Here is a 19,637-nt window from a genome sequence, read left to right as displayed (position 1 = left end):
TTAGGTACTTTAGTTTTGATTCTTTGATTCAATAAATGTTCTTTGTGTTGTTTGTTCTATAATCTCTTAAAATACACACCCATCTTCTCTTAGGCTTTTAAAGCTTGAAACTTTTCAGTCTGAACATAATGAAGCAAAGATAGGGTTATAAAAACTCCAAATCATAATTAATTCCTTACAAATGTTATATGTGGCCTTCTATCTTCTCTTCCCACCTTTCTTATTGTTTTCTATCTACTATCTAATACTATCCACTGCAGTCACAGCAGTTACCTCATTGTCCCATAAAAAGTTCCTACTCATTCTATTCTCTAGGCCTTTGCTCATGAAGTTCCCCTCCACTGGAATACACTCTCATATATACAGAATCTAAATCAAAGAATCACAAATTCACACTGGGAAGGGATCCCAGAATTAGTATTTGCCAGACTGGAACTTGAATGCAAGTTTTCCTAACATTGAGGTCAACATTCTATGTTATTCTGTTATATCAAAGATCATTTGTTTTCAAAGATCTTTGGCTATGGTCCATTGATTACAGTTGCAGGTTCTTTTAGTGCTTGAATATGCAGTTCACCTAGAATTGGTGACTTGAATTTATGAAGGACAAAAAGTATTAGGAAAAGTACTGGATTGAAATTCACAGGTTCCAATCTTAGTTCTGTGGGAAGCTAGGTAGCACAGTGGATAGAGCACCAGTCCTGGAGTCAGGAGGACCTGAGTTCAAATCTGACCTCAGACACTTAACACTTACTAGCTGTGTCACCCTGGGCAAGTCACTTAGCACCAATTGCCTCAAAAAAAGAAAAAGAAAAATCCTAGTTCTGTCAGTTTACTCATTGTATGACTTTGGGCAAGTTGCTAAACCTCTCAGGGCCTCAGTTCCTCATCTCTAAACTGAAATAGACTAGATCAAGCCCAAAGACTTTTTCAGGGCTACATCTATGGACTATGGTTCAGAGAAAGAATAGGTTGGATTCTCTAGACTAAAATCCTACAGGATGAAATCAGTACAGAAAGGATGGAAAAGCTTTCTTTTTATTTCTTCATTCACCTTGTATTGTTGTTGTTGTTGTTTAGCTGATTAGTTAGTTGTTGTCCCTGATTCTTCAAGACCCCATCTGAGGTTTTCTTAGCAAAGATGCCGGAGTGCTTTGCCATTTCTTTCTCCTCATGTTCCATATATAAGGAAACTGAGGCTCGCAGAGTTAAGCGACTTGCCCAGGGTCATACAGCTAATTAGTGTCTAAGGCCAGATTTGAACTCAGGTTCTCCTGACTCCAGGGTGAGCACTTTATTTACTGTACCACTTAGGGAGCCTTTACCTTGTATAGTAAATCCCTATGAACCTTCTCTGTTTTACTAATTCGTATCAATTTGCCAGTCATTCATTAAGTGTCCATTATATGCAAAGCATTGTACTAAGTATCGAGGATAGAAAAGAAAAGATAAACAAAAATAATCCCTAGTCTAAAGGAAGAGGAAAAAAAACACATAAAGAAACAAAAGCATTTATTAAATGCCTACTGTGCATCCAGGCATTGTGCCAAGTGTTTTACAAATGTAATCTCATTTGGTCCTCACAAAAACCCTGAGAGATTGATTCTATTTTTATCTTCATTTTTTCAGGGAAGGGAAGTGAGGCACAGAGTCGCACATTTAGTGAGTGTCTTCCTGACTCTGTCTACTGGGCCACTCAGCTGATTCTTACATCCTTCACTCCTTTCTAGACTTGCAAAAAAAATGCAAGAAGTAAAATAAGAGTGAAGAATCTCTACTTTTTCTCCATTTTCATCACTTATTTTCATATATATATATATATATATATATATATATATGAAACACTATTCTTGTTCCTTCTTTAATAGCCTCAACTCCCCTTCTCCAATAAAGTCTAAAAAAGAAAAAACAGAAAAAAACTAACTCCCAAAACCATATCTGTTCACTATACTTATGTTTACCCAGCAGCCTCAGCCCATTTTGAGGTCTAGAACTGGTAGCACTATTCTTTTTTTTTTAGTGAGGCAATTGGGGTTAAGTGACTTGCCTAGGGTCACACAGCTAGTAAGTATTAAGTGTCTGAGGCCGGATTTGAACTCAGGTACTCCTGACTCCAGGGCCTGTGCTCTATCCACTGTGCCATCTAGCTGCCCCGGTAGCACTATTCTTATAGAAGACCACCCTTTCATAACATCTTCTGTTGCCTGGCCTTGCTTTCCTTTGCTGAATGTGTCTTTTTAAAATGAAATTCATCAGTGTCTTTGGAAAACTGCCCTTTTTCTCTTCATTGGCATTGTTATTCTTTTGCCTTGAGAATTCCATTCTTAAGAGCTTTCCCATTCTTCTTCTGGTGACTTCTCCTGTAAAATGTTAATGTCTCTAGAATCTTACCTCTTCTTTCACTGAACCAGTAGGAATGTGTTCTCTCAAAATTCAGTGTGTGTATCAGTTGATGCAGCATTTGCCTCTTCTACTAAAAAAAACAACAACAAAGCAAAACCCCAAATCTCTAAACTGGAGGGGCTGCTTTCCCCAAGGTTCCCATCATTTGTACCCCAGCATCTGGTTCTTCCCTATTGGTGGGAATCAAACAATCACATACAGGGTAATAATTCCCTTAATTCACTCCTTCACATTTTAGAAGAATATGATGTAATTATCATTGAATACTAGCTAATTTAAATCCTCCATCTTCTCTGAAATTTTTCTACTTCAACCCTTGATCTTCATCCCCTGTGAATAAAAGTAGTTGCAAACATATAATCAGAATATCAAAGCTCTAAGGGAACTTAGAAATAGAAGAGTTCACCCCATGCATTTGACAAGTGAGGGAACTGAGGTCCAAGGAAGCAAAGAGAATTACTGAATATCATACCATAAATTGTTGAAAGAAATATTCATTTTAGTAGCAACAACTACATGTTTGTAGGGATTTAAGATTTATAAGGTTCTCTTATTCATGGAAAACATAAATGCATATACAAATATATCCATTTTACAGATAAGGAAACTGAGGCCCATAATGGGAAACTGACTTACCCAGGGAGTGTCAGAGTCTGAATTTAAATATGTCATATCTGACACCAAATTAGATTTTCTTACAATGTTATGCTGCCTTTCCATTAGATCCCAGTTCCTATGATTCCCAATACAATATTTTTTCTATAGGACCCAGTTAGGTCTTACTGATATTCTATTCTGTGATATTCCCCTCCAATAAATTATTCTTTCAATGCTCAGTTATAGCATGGAAAGTACTCTGATTCTTCCAAGGCAAAGGCAGTGGAAGGCAACCTTTATTACATCTCACTACTCTGGGAAGGCTTTGAGTATGGATCTAACAATGAACTGTTATTCTCCCTGGGCCTGGAGTCTATCATCATGGCTCTGACTAAGTGTAGATAGATTGAATCTTAGAAGGTTGGCCACCAACTGATGACCAATAGTTTTTTTGGCCAATACAACTGATGAAGTCTGTCTACTCATTTGCAATTAATTTCAGCCGAATCCATTAAACATTTGTTAAAGACCATGGATGACACTGTGCTAGATATTAAAAACAAAAACAAATTGACAAAAAGAACACTTCCCTGTCTTCAAAGCACTTACATTATACTGGTAGTAGGGCAGGGAATACAAGATGACCATAAATATGCAAATCCAAGATAATATGAAGAGGAAGAGAATACTAAAAAATGGGATTCAGGAAAGACCTCAGAGACACAGTACCTGGCTCTTTGGCTAAACCTTGAAGGAAGTTAAGAATTCTGACAATGAGGTAAGAAGGGAGTGTTTTATAAATATAGGAGATGGGGGACAGCTAGGTGGTGCAGTGCATAAAGCACCAGCCTTGCATTCAGGAGGAAGTTCAAATCTGGCCTTAGACACTTGACACTTTCTAGCCATGTGATCCTGGGCAAGTCACTTAACCCTCATTGCCCCACAAAACAAACAAACAAATAAATGAATAAATAGATAGATGAATAAATGAATGAGTGGATGGATGAATGAATGAATAAATAAATAAATAAGCATATAACAATAAACAAATAAGCAAGTAAATGAATGAATGAACAAATAAATGAATGAATGAATAAATAGACAGGCAGGTAGATAGATAGATAGATAGATAGATAGATAGATAGATAGATAGATAGATAGAGAGATAGAGAGATAGAGAGATAGAGAGGATGAAAATGAGAAGGCATAGAGATTGGAGATAGACTTTTCCTGTATGAGATTGATACTAGGACAATTTAGATGGGATGTAGAGCTTGTGAAGGTGAGAAATATGATAAAACTGGAAAGATAGAGAAGAGTCACAACGGTGGTATTTGGGGAAATAATAAATGTGAAGCTAAAGAGTTTGTATTCTATCCCACAAATAATGGGAAGTAACTGAAGATTTTTGAGCAGGGTAATTACATGGTCACATCTGGTTCTATCTCTTAGGAATATTAATTTGCAGCTATATGGAAGATGTTTTGGAAGGAGAAACAATGGCAAATGAAGACTAATCAGGAAGTTGTTATAACAGTTTAATTGAGAGGTGATGAGAAACTAATTTAGTACAGTGGCCCAATGAAAGGAAAGGAGGGAATGGATTTTAGGCATGACATGAAATGTCTTACTCATTCTCCCATGTGTGTTGGATTTATAATCAGATGCTTGAATTCAAATCCAGATTCTTATATTTACATATGTGGTCTCATGCTAACTATTTCAACTCTCACATCCTCAGTTTCCTTACCTGTAAAATGAGGGGATTGGAGGGACAGCTAAGTGGCACAGTGTATAGAGCACTGGCCCTGGATTCAGGAGGACTTGAGTTCAAATCCAGCCTCAGACATTTAACACTTACTATCAGTGTGACCCTGGGCAAGTCACTTAACCCCAATTGCCTCACCAAAAAAAAAAAAAGGCATTGGAAAAGATGACCTCTAAGGTTCTTTCAGTACTACATTATGATTTTACAATCCCAACTAGACCATAATGTTTTCAAGGGCAGTGACTGTATTATGTTTTTCCTGGATCCCAATGGTCTCTAATATGGTGTTGGGCTCAGAATATGTGACTGGAGAGTCGATGGGGGTACATAAATAGTGTTCCATTAATACTTGATTGATTGAAATTTTAATAATAGTTGAAATTTAAATAATGCCTTAATATTTCGGATATGTTTTTCTTCACAATAAGCCTCTAAGGAGGCTAGTATGTGCCTCCTCTCCCTTTCACAGATCAAGAACCATAGAAAAGTTCAGAGTAGGTATGTTGTTGGCTTCCCATGGCCATAAAACTAGTCAATTTCCATTGTGGTATTTGATCCCAGGTCGCCTGACTCCAAATCAAGCAGACAAGGATAGTGTGTTTGTGATTTTATAGCTTTTGTTGTTGCCATTGTTGTAATTATGCAGAGTTCACCATAGAAATGCTTTCAGCTAAAGGTCAGGTTAGCTCTCTAGATAGTTTCCATCAAAGGTGTGAAAAAGCCCTTCTGTCCCAAGACAGGAGATGGAAGTCCTGTGCAGCCTTTTATGAGGAACTCAGTATAACTTAAGGACAGTTTTCTGTAGGCACTTGACAATCATTCTATCAAGGGACAGTAAAATATTAGGGTACTGTGAGAATCAGTGTTTGTCTGACATTTGGCACATGCTCCACAGGAATGCTGAGCCTTACAGAGAATATAAGCAGAATCCTTGGCTGTAATTTGGAGCCAGGCACATTACACTACATTATGCTAAGTATATCAGTTCAGAATATTCAGAAGTTTTATGACATAACTGATCTGATGAAACACCTGGCTTACAGTACATTTTTTTAAAGCAACAACAATAACAAAAAGACAAAAAAAACCATCTTCTGTTATAGACAAACATTTAAACTGTTTAGAGGAAAAAATGCTTAGCTTCTTTAAGAAAAAAGGCATGTTCTATGTTAAGAGTTAGGACTGGTTGTAGAAACATATAAAATGTTTTCCGTCACTGTTCTTGTCTCTCTCTCTCTCTCTCTCAGTACTCTCTCAGTTGGAAATTACAACAGTGTATTTTCACTCGTGAACTGGAAGGGTGGTATTTGTATCCCCTGCTTTGGAATTTACTGACTGTGCTACCATGGGCAAGTCTCATAATTTGCATGAACCTTAATGTCCTAATATGCAAAATGGGGAGAAGGGAGAATAAGTTTTGCAATTTCTAAATCTTAAAGTGCTGTACAATTATGAATTACTTTTTCTAGCATGGACATTGGAGCTCAAAATAATCTAATTTGACTCTTTTTGTAGCTGAGGATACTGATTATTGCCCAAGCATTCTATCCTATTCAGAGGAAGAGTCTCTACTTTCCAGTTTTCTAATTCCAACTCCAATGTTCTTTTCAGGATACCACATTGCTCTTTTCCCTTCTCACTATGCATGTTCATTAACACATAGACACACACAAAATTTTAATCTAATATAAATGGAACATAGATAAAGGAAAGACTAATGGAATAAAGTTAGCAGTAGAAACCAGATACTAGCTGTGTAACCCATTACACAAACAGGTAACCCTGTTTGCCTCAGTTTCCTCATCAGTAAAATGAGCTGGTGAAGGAAATGGCAAACTACTGAAGTATTTTTGCCAAGAAAACCTCAAATTGGGTCATGAAGAATCTGATGTGACTGAAAAATAACTCAACAGATGCTGACTGAGAGGAGCAGAACCAGGAGAACACTGTACATAATGACGATAGCATTGTGTGATGAACAACTGTGATAGACTTGACTCTTCTCAGCAGTGCAATGATCCAAAACAATTCAAAAAAACTCATGATAGAAAAATGTTCTCAACATCTAGAAAAAAAGAACTGTGGACTATGAATGCAGATTGAACCATACTGTTTCTATTTTGGGGCTTTTTTGTTTTTTCCTTCCTTTTTTGAGGTTTTTCCCTTGTGCTCTGATTCTTCTTTCACAATATGACTAATGCAGACATATGTTTAATGTGAATGTACATATATAACCTATATCAGATTGCTTTCCACCTTGGGAAGAAGGGAGGGAAAGGAGGGTAGAAGAAAAATTTGGAACTAAAAATCCTACAAAAAAAAATGTTGAAAACTATCCTTACATGTAACTAGAAAATAATAAAAATACTTTTATTTAAGAAAAGAAAAGAAAAATGGCTTGACAACAACAAAAGAAATATGGTTGTCAAAGAAATCTTTGACTAATTAAGAAGACACTTTTCCCCTCTACCTGTGAGGAAGGACATGAAGTTGTGCTGTGATTTATCTGTTTTTCTCTTTCAACTTTGAAAGAAAAAGGAATCAGAAAGCCAATGTCCTCCCACAAATAGAAATAAGGACTGGGATTTCCAGAGTTAATTAAGAAAATAAAGTGGGAGTGTTATGCCTTTTACTCAATAAGGCAAAGAGATAATTAAAGGCTTTTCATACCAACACTGTTGAAAAATCAGGCAGAGAAGACAATTTAGGTTTAGTGATAGAGGCTCTAATTTGTATTTGGGCCTTTGCATTTCTTTAAAGGAAAAACACAAAACAGTGTATTAGAATGGTAGAGTGGAAGTTAACCAGTTTTTCAGTCAGAAGATAGAGATTTTAATTCCAGCTCTGCCATGTATGTGACCACAAGTCAGGTAACTTCTCTAGGTTTCAGCTTCCTCATCTTTAAAAGGAAATAGGAAGGAGGCAGCTAGGTGGTACAGTGGATAGGGCACTGGCCCTGGATTAAGAAGGACCTGAGTTCAAATCCAGCCTCAGGCACTTGATACTTACTAGTTGTGTGACCCTGGACAAGTCACTTAACCCTCATTGCCCTGCAAAAACAAAAACAAAAAACAATAAAAGGAAGTAGATAAGGTAATAACTATGGTCCCTTCCAGCTCTAAATTTATGATCTTTTGGAAATGCAAATCTAGGAGTTATAGTTAAATTAAAACATCTTTATCATTATCATCATCATCCTTATTATTACTAAAGCTACACTTAATTAGAAATGTTACTTCATAGGAGTAGCTAGGTGATGCAGTGGATAAAGCACTGGCCTTGGATTCAGGAGGACCTGAGTTTAAATCTGGCCTCAGACACTTAACACTTAACTAGCTGTTTGACTCTGGGCAAGTCACTTAACCCTCATTGTCCCTCAAAAAAAAAAAGGGAAAAAAAAAGAAAAAGAAATGTTACTTCTTAGTTCTAGGTATGTCTTCCCACTGGTCCAGTGAAATGATTTCAGGTATTAAAATTGTTAGGCCTAGCTCCTAAAAGGAAAGAACTAACCACCTAGGCACTGGCCACATCTATCTAGTCTGTTAAGTGATGGTGGACAGAATATAGGATCTGAGAGGTACGGGGAGAAATAGGGTGTTCAATTTATATGTGTTATGAAATGTATTATCTGTAATTGATTTGAGTAAGGTACTGTGGTAAGTGCTAGAGATATATGAACATAAACAAAGGATGCTGGACTTGGAGGAGTTTACATTCTACTACTGCATTATTACTTGTTCACGATTAAGCAAACACAAAATCATTTCAAGAAAGAAGAGTACTGGTAACTGGGAATAATCAGAAAAGGTCTCATAGAGTAGGTAGCACCTGAAATACTCTTTAGAGGGAACTCAGGATTTTGTGAAAAGATGAAGAAGGATTGTATTCTGCACCTGAGGGACAACTTGGGAAAAGACCCAAAATCAAAAGGAATTTTATGTTTGGGGAAGAGCTAACAGACCAGTTTGACTGGAGCAGAGCATTCAGGAAGAAGTAGCCATAAAAGATAGAAGCTAGACAGCAAATGACTTTAAACTCAGCCAGGCTGAGCATTTTATATTTTATCCAAGAAACACTGGGGCCAGTGAGGTGGTAGATTGAACATTTAAATTGGAGGCAGTGAGATTTGAGTTCAAAGTCTTAAAAAGATGCTTATTAATTGTGTTTTCCTAGACAAAAGATTTAAGCTTTCTGAGATAATAATAATGACTCCTCCCAGGGTTATGAAGATCAATTGAGATCATGTTCTTAAAGTGCTTTGCAGACCATAAAAGCACTATTAAATGGTAGCTATTCTTCTTATTAAAGATTTTTGAGGAGGAGAATGACATGAACACATCTGTGCTTTGCGACAGTGGATTTGGGAGCTATTTGGAGAATGGTTTGTGGAGGGAAGAAACAGGATTCAGGCATAAGAGTTAGGAAACTTTTAATCATCCAGGAAATGTTGAGGGCTTGAACTAGACAAGGGACAGCCATTTTTAATTCTATGTGTTAAGTAGCATTATTGGGGGAAGATAGGTGGTGCAGTGAATAAAGCACCTACACTGGATTTGGCAGGACCTGAGTTCAAATAAGGCTTCAAACACTAGACACTGATTAACTTTGTGACCCTGGGCAAGTCACTTAATCCTCATTCCCCAGCAAAAAAAAAAAAAAAAAACAAAGAAAAACAAAAACAAAAACAAACCCAAAACATCAATAGCATCATTATAATTATTTAAGGTCAATAGACATTTATTAATAAAATATATTCTTTCTTACTAAGTGTCTACTATATACCAGGCTAAGCACTAAAGAGACAAAGAAATATAAAAGACAGCTGTTATTTAATGAGGGAGATAACATGAAAACAACTTATGTACAACCTACATAGAGGGTAAATAGGAAATAAACAACAGAGGAAAGGCACTAGAATTAAAATGGGATGAGGGGGCAACTAGGGGACACAGTGGATAAAGAACTGGCCCTGGATTCAGGAGGACCTGAGTTCAAATCTGACCTCAGACACTTGACTCTTACTATCTGTGTGACCCTCGGCAAGTCACTTAACGTTCATCTTCCTGCAAAATAGATAGATAGATAGATAGATAGGTAGATAGGTAGATAGGTAGATGAATAAATAAATAGGCAAACATATATATAAATAAATAGATAAATAAATAAATAAATAAATAAATAAATAAATAAATAAATAAATAAATAAATAAATAAGTGGATGAATGAGCAAATGAACGAATGAACGAATGAATGAATAAATGGGATCAGGAAAGACTTCCTTTAGAAGATAAGATTTAAGCCAGGACTTAAAGGAAGCCGGAGAAGGCAGGAGGTAGAAATGAGGATCTAGGTCATTTCATATGAGGGAACAGTAAAGAGGTCAGCATCACTGGATTGAAACAATACATGGTGGGCTATAATCAACTGCTGCTAGGACTGTTAGGTGGTTCAGCAGATAAAGTGCCAGACCTGGAGTCAGGAAGACTCATCTTCATGAGTTCAAATCCAACCTTAGACATTTACTAGCTGTGTGAGCCTGAGCAAGTCACTTAAACCTGTTTGCCTCAGTTCCCTTATTTGTAAAAATGAGCTGGAGAAGTAAAAGGCAAACCATTCCAGTATCTCTTCCTAGAAAACCCCAAATGGAATCATGAGGAGATGGACATGACTGGATGACAACAATGCAAAGTTATTGTGAAGAAAATTTATTGAAAAATTCAATATACTATAAAATCAAGGTTATTATATGATTATAAGGACAGGGATGGTATTTCATCAAAGTTTTATATATTCTCTAGCACCTACCTACAGTAGGTACTTAATTTTTATTCAAATTAATATTTATGTATTGATAGTTTGCAGAGCACTCCTATATACATCATCTCCATAATATCCCTGAGATAGTTAGTGAAAGCATAGTTATGTCTATTTAACAGATGTTGGAATGGAGGAATTGAGACCTCGAAAGGCAGGAGGATGATGCTTATCTATACAAAGTCAATCACTACCTTAGTATAGAGCTGGGGCACAAGCCAAGGGCTTCTGTGCTAAAGGATGTAAACTGCTTCTAAAACTTTAGAGGAATAGACAAACATGGGGTATAATAATGTTCTTAAGTGCTAAAAAGGAGGCACATAAGAACTTGTATGCTAGACTACGTTTGATTGAGGCTATTTGAGGAGAGAACCAATTACTCCCATGAGCCCCAGGTATATATGAATGTTTCTGACTGATTGACAGGAATGGGCTGATAACTACAAACAGTTATTGAATAATGTAAGACAAAAGAGGAAACACTAATTTGCTCTAAATAAAAGCCCAGGATTCAGGAGTACCTGAGATCAAATCTAGCCTCAGACACTTGATACTTAATAGTTGTCTGTCCCTGGGCAAGTCACCTAACCCCCATAGCCCTGCAAAAAAAAAAAAAAAAAAAGCCAGCCTTCAGGATAGCAGTGACAAAGGCGCAAGTAAACTGCTTTTATATTTTCTATTTTTATTTTTTTTAGCCCTGAAGTGAGGAGACAGCATAGAGATATGCTCATCTTTCACGTAGAAACCACAAACGTCATTATCTTCTTGTCCTTTGACTCTCCAGAGCTCTGACTTTTTTTTGGTCTAATTTTACATTTATTGGAAGAACCATGATGCAGTGGGAAAAGCCCTGGATTGGTCTTCAGAAGCCTGTTGTTCTTGTTCTGGTATTTTCCAAATCTCCATGTGTAAGCTTGTACAAATTATTTCCATCACTGGGCTGGAAGTTAGTGCAATAGAAAGGCAGGAGCCAAGAGTGAAAAGGGGGGAGACAGAGATCATCAATCAATCAGTCAAAATTCATTAAGCACCTACTGTATGCCAAGCACTGTGCTAAAATGAGAGTTGAGAAGTTTGAGAGTTAAGATGGGAGTGGAGGCCAGTCACTGAACAAATAGGGGAAATACATATCCTTGGTGCTTTGATGAGAGACAGAGACATGAGAGGAGTAAAGAAACTGTGGTAGAGGACTAGATTTTTGCAGGCCCACTCAGAAGGGAGAACCTAACAGGGAGGCAGAGATTCTGAATCCTTATGGGGACTCATGCTTGTATTCCTGCTGCTGGAACCTTTCTGGATTTTGCACCAGATGTTTTCAGGGACCCTTACTGAGACTCTAGAGAGAAGAGAAAGGAACAGCCTTTTCTAAAGTACCTACTATGTGCCAGGTACTGTGCTAAGAGTTTTACAAAAACTATATCATCAGAGCCTCACAACAGCCTTGTGAGGTAGGCTCTATGATAATGTTCATTTGACAGTTGAGGAAACTGAGGAAGGCAAAGATTAAGTGATTTGCTTAGGGTCACACAGCTAGTGAGTGTCTGAGTCCAAATTTGAACTCACTTCTTCCTGATTCTAGGCCCAATACTCTATCCCCTATACCTAGACCTAAACCTGTTATTTAGACCTACCTGCCTAAAATAGGGTGGGGAAAATTAGCTCACTGAACCTGGGGCTATAACTTCTTCTTGTTGATTGTCCTTCATTCTGGAAAAAGATCAATGAGATCAGGAGGGTGATGCCCTCACTTGCAAGTGAATTGGAGTTAAATAAAGCAGGGCTGTGCAAAGTCATCACCCTTACTCTTTCTTCCAGAGCCATCTGGGTCCAGTGGCAAGATACAGGTCAGGACGACTGGCTATGGCCCCAGATGAAATAGGTGACCTTGGCCTTTTTAAGCTAAGGTCTTTCCCAAGTCTCAATTTGTCTGAGTCAACACCCATTCAGTGAATAAAGGCTAAGCAAGAATTAAGACAAACGTTGTCCTTGTTTGCCTTTCTTAAAAGAATCAGTCTGGGAGGGGAAGACTCTCAGAGTTTTCTGAGTTATAACTTGCTTTGCTAGAAGACTTTGTGTAAGATTCCCATTTCTGTTTTTGTTTTCTTTTTTAAACTGGGCTAGTAATTTTATCAGTGTAGGTAGCTCAGGGAGGAAATTTTCTCTACCACTTGAAACAAATGAAAAGTCTAAGAGACTATTTCTAGGTAATGAATAATCAATGGATCAATTAGACTAGGTGATGATCAATAAATTGATGGTCAGTGGTTTCAGTAATAAAAGACAAAAACATGGAGATCATTGAATGTATCAATACCTTTGGAAAAGGGAGTGCTCTGTCAGGTGAAATCAATCCTGACCAGTGAAGAACTAATGAGGGGGTGGGCTCAAAGTCTTCAGCTCCTCCTGCTGAGAAGTGGCTTGATCATGACACTCTTCTGCCGCCAACATTCTTGACAAAGGAATCCATTTCTACCCAGACCATTCTGGTCATTTTTCTCTTTCATGAGCTAGGTCATTATAGATTCCAATGGAAGGGCACAAGAGCATAGACCTGATGCTTTGGTGCTGGAATTCACCTAAATTAGACTGTTTACACACTAAACAGAAGTAAAGTGTCCTAGTTGGGTGGGGTCTTGCCCAAGGTCCAGGAACATGTTTGCAGAGGATTTGGGCAATCTCCTCCATTATAAATGTCCTTTGGAGAGAAACTGATTTAGAGGGGCTGGTTCCTGAATGAAGAAATAGAGAGACAAAGACAATTCTAATTTATCAGTTGGCTATTAATATAATAGAAAATAATAATATCTCTTACACAAGACTAGTAACTTCTCTGCAATTCATAGACTTTGAGAGATGCTTTAGAGAGGATTATTTGTATTGGGTCATGTAGTCAGGATATGTCAAAAGTGGATCTTGAAATCAGGTCATCCTAATTTTCAGACTGTCAATCTAGTATGCCAGACCACTTTTCTGCTCTTTCTATGCCTTTAATAAACCTGTTCTATGTTAATGTTGGAAGCCTAATTCTTGCAGGGGTTCGGGAGTCTATGAGACACCTTAACCCTATTTTAATATTACCCGGAGGAACTTCAAGCTGGGTTTATTACCAGACAGGAATAAGGAATGTATAACAAATGCTAATATTAATTAGAGTATAAACTCCCAGGTGAGGAATTTTTCTGTGGCAATTAATTTTGCCATTTTCTCAGTAACTTTTAGTCTTAGAGAGTTGCCTACGGTAATGAGAGGTTAAGTGATTTTCTCAAAGTCACACAATCAATATGTGATAGAGAAACAATTTGAACCCAGGACTTTAGGGCTTTGAGGTAAACTCTCTCTCCATTGCATTATTCTGCCTAAAGGGAAACCACCATGACTGAACTGAGTCTGTATGTCAGAGAAAATGGACCTAGGGATCCTAATTTGACATTCTTGTAATTTTCTTCACTATGAAAAGCAATTGTTGAAATGATCCCAAAGTTGACTGGGCTCCCTCCAAAAATAAAGGTATCACATGCAGTTTTCATGAAGGGACTGGATGTTATCAGGGATATCAAAGGGAATTCTTGCTCAGGTTGAACTAGATGAATTCTGAGGTCCCTTCCATCCCTGGTCATTATTCTGAGATACTATGCATGTGAGATAAAATACTGTTATAATGCTGTCCAAACTTACAAATTGATTTTGTTCTCAGGTTGCTTCTCATATAGACAGCCAGCGTCCCATTGGATAGAGCACTAGACCTGGAGTCAGGAAGGACTTGAGTTCAAATCCAGCCTCAGATACTACCTAGCTAAGCAACCCTGGGCAAGTCACTTAACCTCTGATTGCCTGATGAAATGGATCCACTGAAGAAGGAAATGGCAAACTACTCTAGTATCTTTGCCAAGAAAACTGCAAATGGGCTCACAAATGAATGGCCAGATGTGACTGAAACAACTGAACAACTATAACAAAAAAAAGGATTAATCAGAATAATTTCAGCCCCATTCATTTGCTGGAGCCTTCTGACTCCTCACCAGAAGACTTGCCTAACTTAAGATGTTTTTGCCCTAGGCTCTGCTCTCCTGATTGTGTGCCTGGATGAGATTGATATTTTATGAGGGGCCCCAGTCATGCTATCTTCACTCTCAGCTCAGCTCACTGTCCAAGCTGCTCCATCTTCTCCCTAGCATTCTTGCCTCTGTGGGGGTACTCTTCCCATCCTTAACTTTTTGGCTCCCTTTTGTGCTATGTATTAGTCCTCTTCAGGCTGCACTCCAGACTCCCCACCCTGCCCCACCTTTCATCCTGAAGCCTCACTCCTGGCCTGGAATTCACACATTGGAAGTCCCTTCTGCCTCTGCTGTCTCTCTCGTCTCTCCCTCTGATTGGATGGTTACTTCCAGAACTTCCATTTAAGATTGACACCCAGGCCAGCCACATTTCTTTTCTCTACCAAACCCCAGAACAGTTACCTCTACCCATTCTCTCCTATTTGAATTTGCATTCCCAGCTCTTAGCATAGTACCTGGCACCTTGTAAGTGTTTAATAAAGTATCTATCTATCTATCTATCTATCTATCTATCTATCTATCTATCTATCTATCTATCTATCATCTATCTGTATGCAAAAGATCTTTTTAACCCAAATACATTTTACCCCCAAATTTCTTCTTCATTGCCCAAGCTCTGAAGTCATTACTATTACCACTGGATTTAATATGTTTGGATTAAGAAATTGCCTCCACAGAAAGCTGGGAAACAATTTTTGTGGCCAGTACTTCTGATAAAGGCCTCATCTCTAAAATACATAAGGAACTAAATCAAATTTATAAAAATCCAAGTCATTCCCCAATTGAGAAATGGTCAAAGGATATGAACAGGCAGTTTTATGATGAAGAAATCAAAGCTATCTATTCCCATATGAAAAAATGCTCTAAATCTCTAATGATTAGAGAGATGCAAATTAAAACAACTCTGAGGTACCACCTGACACCTATCAGATTGGCTAAAATGACAAAAAAGGAAAATAATAAATGTTGGAGAAGCTGTGGGAAAATTGGAACACTAATGCATTGTTGGTGGAGCTGTGAACTGATCCAACCATTCTGGAGAGCAATTTGGAATTATACCCAAAGGGTGATAAAACTGTGCATACCCTTTGACCCAGCAATACCACTTTTAGGTCTTTTTCCCAAAGAAATCATGGAAAGGGGAAAGGGACCCACATGTACAAAAATATTTATAGCTGCTCTTTACATGGTAGCAAGGAATTAGAAGTTGAGGGGGTGCCCATCAATTGGGGAATGGCTAGACAAGTTGTGGTATATGAATACAATGGAATACTATTGTGCTGTAATAAATGATGAGCAGGAGGAGTTCAGAGAAACCTGGAGGGTCTTATGTGAGCTGATGATGAGTGAGATGAGCAGAACCACAAGAACATTGTACACAGTATCATCAACATTGAGTGTTGATCTACTGTGATGGACTATATTCTTCTCACCAATGCAATGGTACAGAAGAGTTCCAGGGAACTCATGATAGAAGAGGATCTCCAAATCCAAGAAAAAAAAAAAAAAGAACTGTGGAGTATAGATGCTAAATGAACCATACTATTTCTTTTGTTTTGGGTGCTGTTTTTTTTTTTTTCTATTTTGAGGTTTTTCATCATTGCTCTGATTTTTTCTCTTATAACAGGACTAATGCAGAAATAGGATTAATGTTATTATGTGTATATATATGTGTGTGTATAGATATATATCTATATATCTATATGTATATGTATAGAGATATATAGATATAACCTATATCAGATTACCTGCTGTCTAGGGGAGGGGGGAGGGAGGGGAGGGAGGGAGAAAAATCTGAAATTGTAAAGCTTGTATAAACAAAAGTTGAGAACTATCTTTACATGTAACGGAAAAAATAAAATACCTTATATGTTAAAAAAAAAAAAGAAATTGCCTCCTGATGACTTTGTCAAACTCTATTATACAAAAGAAAGAATATTAGATATTGGGGTCAGAAAGAGCTACTAATTACATGCTATGTGTCTCTGGACAAATCATTTCAATTATGTAAGCCTCAGTTTCCTCTTCTCTAAAATGAGGATAATATTTCATTATCTAACTAACAATGAAGAAGGAGATTAGTAGATTGTACAATACCATAGAAGTAAGTTTTTGTGATTACTAAGGAAAAATAATAGAAAAGCCATAATCATTATCACAAATAAGTTTGTTTCCTGAAAGGGATTCATTGCTATACCTCTTTCCACCTCATTTCTCCCTTAATTTATGATTTACTTTTTAAACATTTTCCTTTTTAAATTTTGAATTCTAACTTCTTTTCCTCCTTCCCACCAAGCTCCCACCCACTGAGAAGGCAAGCAAAATTATATCAGTTACACATTTGGAATCATGAAAAACATATTTTCATTAGTCATATTGCAGGGGGAGAAGGAGCAAAAAATATAAAGCAGAAAACTTAACTTCAACTTGTATTCAAAGTTCATCTCCTCTCTGGAGGTGGATAACATTTTTATATCATGAATATTTTGGAATTGTCTTGGATCATTGTATTGATCAGAGTAGCCAAGTCTTTCACAGTTGATTACTATTACAATATTGCTGTTACTTTGCACATTGATTTCCCAGTTCTTCTCACTTCATTTTGCATCAATTCATATAGGTCTAGCCATGTTTTTTTAACACCCCCCATTTTGTCACTTTTTATAGCACAATAGTACTTCATCACAATCATATGACACATTTTGTTCAGCCATTCCCCAAATGATGGACATCATTTCAATTTCTAATTCTTTGCCAACCTCAAAAGTTCTGTTATATTTTTGTACATGTAGGTCTTTCTTTTCATTTTGTTCTCTCTTTGGGATACAAATTTAGTAGTGGTATTGCTGGATCATTGGGTACACACAGTTTTTTTAGCACTTTGAGCATAGTTCCAGATTGTTATCAAAAATGGTTGGAACAGCTCACTACTCCACCAACAGTTTATTAGTGTACCTATATCATCACCTCCAGCATTTGTCATTTCTGAAATTTGTGAGATAGTACTTCAGGGTTGTTTTCATTTGTCTTTCTCTTATCAATAGTGATTTGGAGTTTTGTGTGCTTTGTTTTTGTTTTTGGGTGTGACTATAGATAGCTTCTGAAAACTGCCTGTTCATATCATTTAACCATTTATCAATTGAAAAAGGGTTCATATTTTTAGAAATTTGAATAAATTCCCTATGTGTTTGAGAAAATAGGTCTTGGTGTAGTGAGGTGGTGCAGTGGATACAGCACTAACCTTAGAGTCAGGAAGACCTGAATTCAAATCCAGGCTCAGAGTCATTCTAGTGATGTGACCTTCGGCAAGTCACTTAACCCTGATTATCTCCAAAAAGAAAAAAATAATGTATGCCTTGACCAGAAGAACTTGATATAATTTTTTGTTATTACTTCATTGTTTATTATACATTTTTCCCTTTTAAAAATAAAAGTATTTTATTATTTTCCAGTTACATGTAAGGCTAGTTCTTAACATTTATTTTCATAGAATTTTTAATTCAATTTTTTTTCTCCCGCTCTCCCTTCCCTCCATCCTCCCCAAGTCAGAAAGCAACCTGATATAGTTTGTATATGTGCAATCACATTAAACATATTTCTTCATTAGTCACATTGTGAAGAAGAATCAGAGCACAAGGGGAAAAATCTCAAAAAAGGAAAAAAAATGGCCCAAAAGTAAAAACAGTATGGTTCAATCTGCATTCATAGTCCATAGTACTTCTTTCTAGATCTTGAGAACATGTTCTATCATGAGTTCTTTGAAGTTGTTTTGGATCATTGCACTACTGAGAAGAGCCAAGTCTCTCCACCATTGTTCATCACTCAATGTTGCTATCACCATGTACAATGTTCTGGTTCTGCTCCTCTCACTCAGCATCAGTTCATGTAAGTCCTTCCAGGTTTCTCTGAACTCCTCCTGCTCATCATTTCATACAGCACAATAGTATTCCATTGTATTCATATACCACAACTTGTTTAGCCATTCCCCAATTGATGGGCATTCCCCCAATTTCCAATTCTTTGCCACCACAAAGAGAGCTGCTATAAATATTTTTGCACATATGGGTCCTTTTCCCTCCTCTATGATCTCTTCAGGATACAGAACTAGTAGTGGTACCACTGGGTCAAAGGGTATGAACAGTCCCATAGCTGTTTGAGCATAGTTCCAAATTGCTCTCCAGAATGGTTGGATCAGTTCACAACTCCACCAACAATGCATTAGTGTTCCAATTTTTCCACAGTTTCTCCAATATTTATAATTTTCCTTTTTTGTCATATTAGTCAATCTGATAGTTGTGAGGTGGTACCTCAGAGTTGTTTTAATTTGCATTTCTCTAATCAATAGTGATTTAGAGCATTTTTTCATATGGCAAAAGAGAGCTTTGATTTCTTCATCATAAAACTGCCTGTTAATATAATTTGACCATTTCTCAATTAGGGAATGACAGTCTTATAAATTTTATTTAGTTCCCTATGTATTTTAGAACTGAGGCCTTTATCAGAAATACTGGTTGTAAAAATTGTTTCCCAGCTTTCTGCCTCCCTTCTAAATTTGGATGCATTGCTTTTGTATGTACAAACCCTTTTTAATTTAATTTAATCAAAGTCATCCATCTTACATTTCATAATATTCTCTATTTCTTGTTTGGACATAAATTGCTTTCCTCTCCATATATCTGAGGGGTAAACTACTCCTTCCTTTCCTAATTTATTTATGGTATCACCCTTTATGTCTAAATCTTGCACCCATTTTGACCTTATTTTGCTATACAGTGTAAGATGTTGGTCTATTCCTAGTTTCTGCCATACTATCTTCCAGTTTTCCCAGCAGTTTTTGTCAAATACTGAGGTCCTATACCAGAAACTGGGGTGTTTGGGTTTATCAAATAGTAGATTACTATGGTCATTTACTACTGTGTCTCCTGTGCCTAACCTATTCCATTGATCCATCAATCTATTTCTCAACCAGTACCAAATAGTTTTGATGACTGCCACTTTAT

Source organism: Dromiciops gliroides, chromosome 1 (genome assembly GCF_019393635.1).
Source record: "Dromiciops gliroides isolate mDroGli1 chromosome 1, mDroGli1.pri, whole genome shotgun sequence".
NCBI classification, from domain to species: Eukaryota; Metazoa; Chordata; class Mammalia; order Microbiotheria; family Microbiotheriidae; genus Dromiciops; species Dromiciops gliroides.
Note: the sequence above shows the minus strand (reverse complement) of the source record.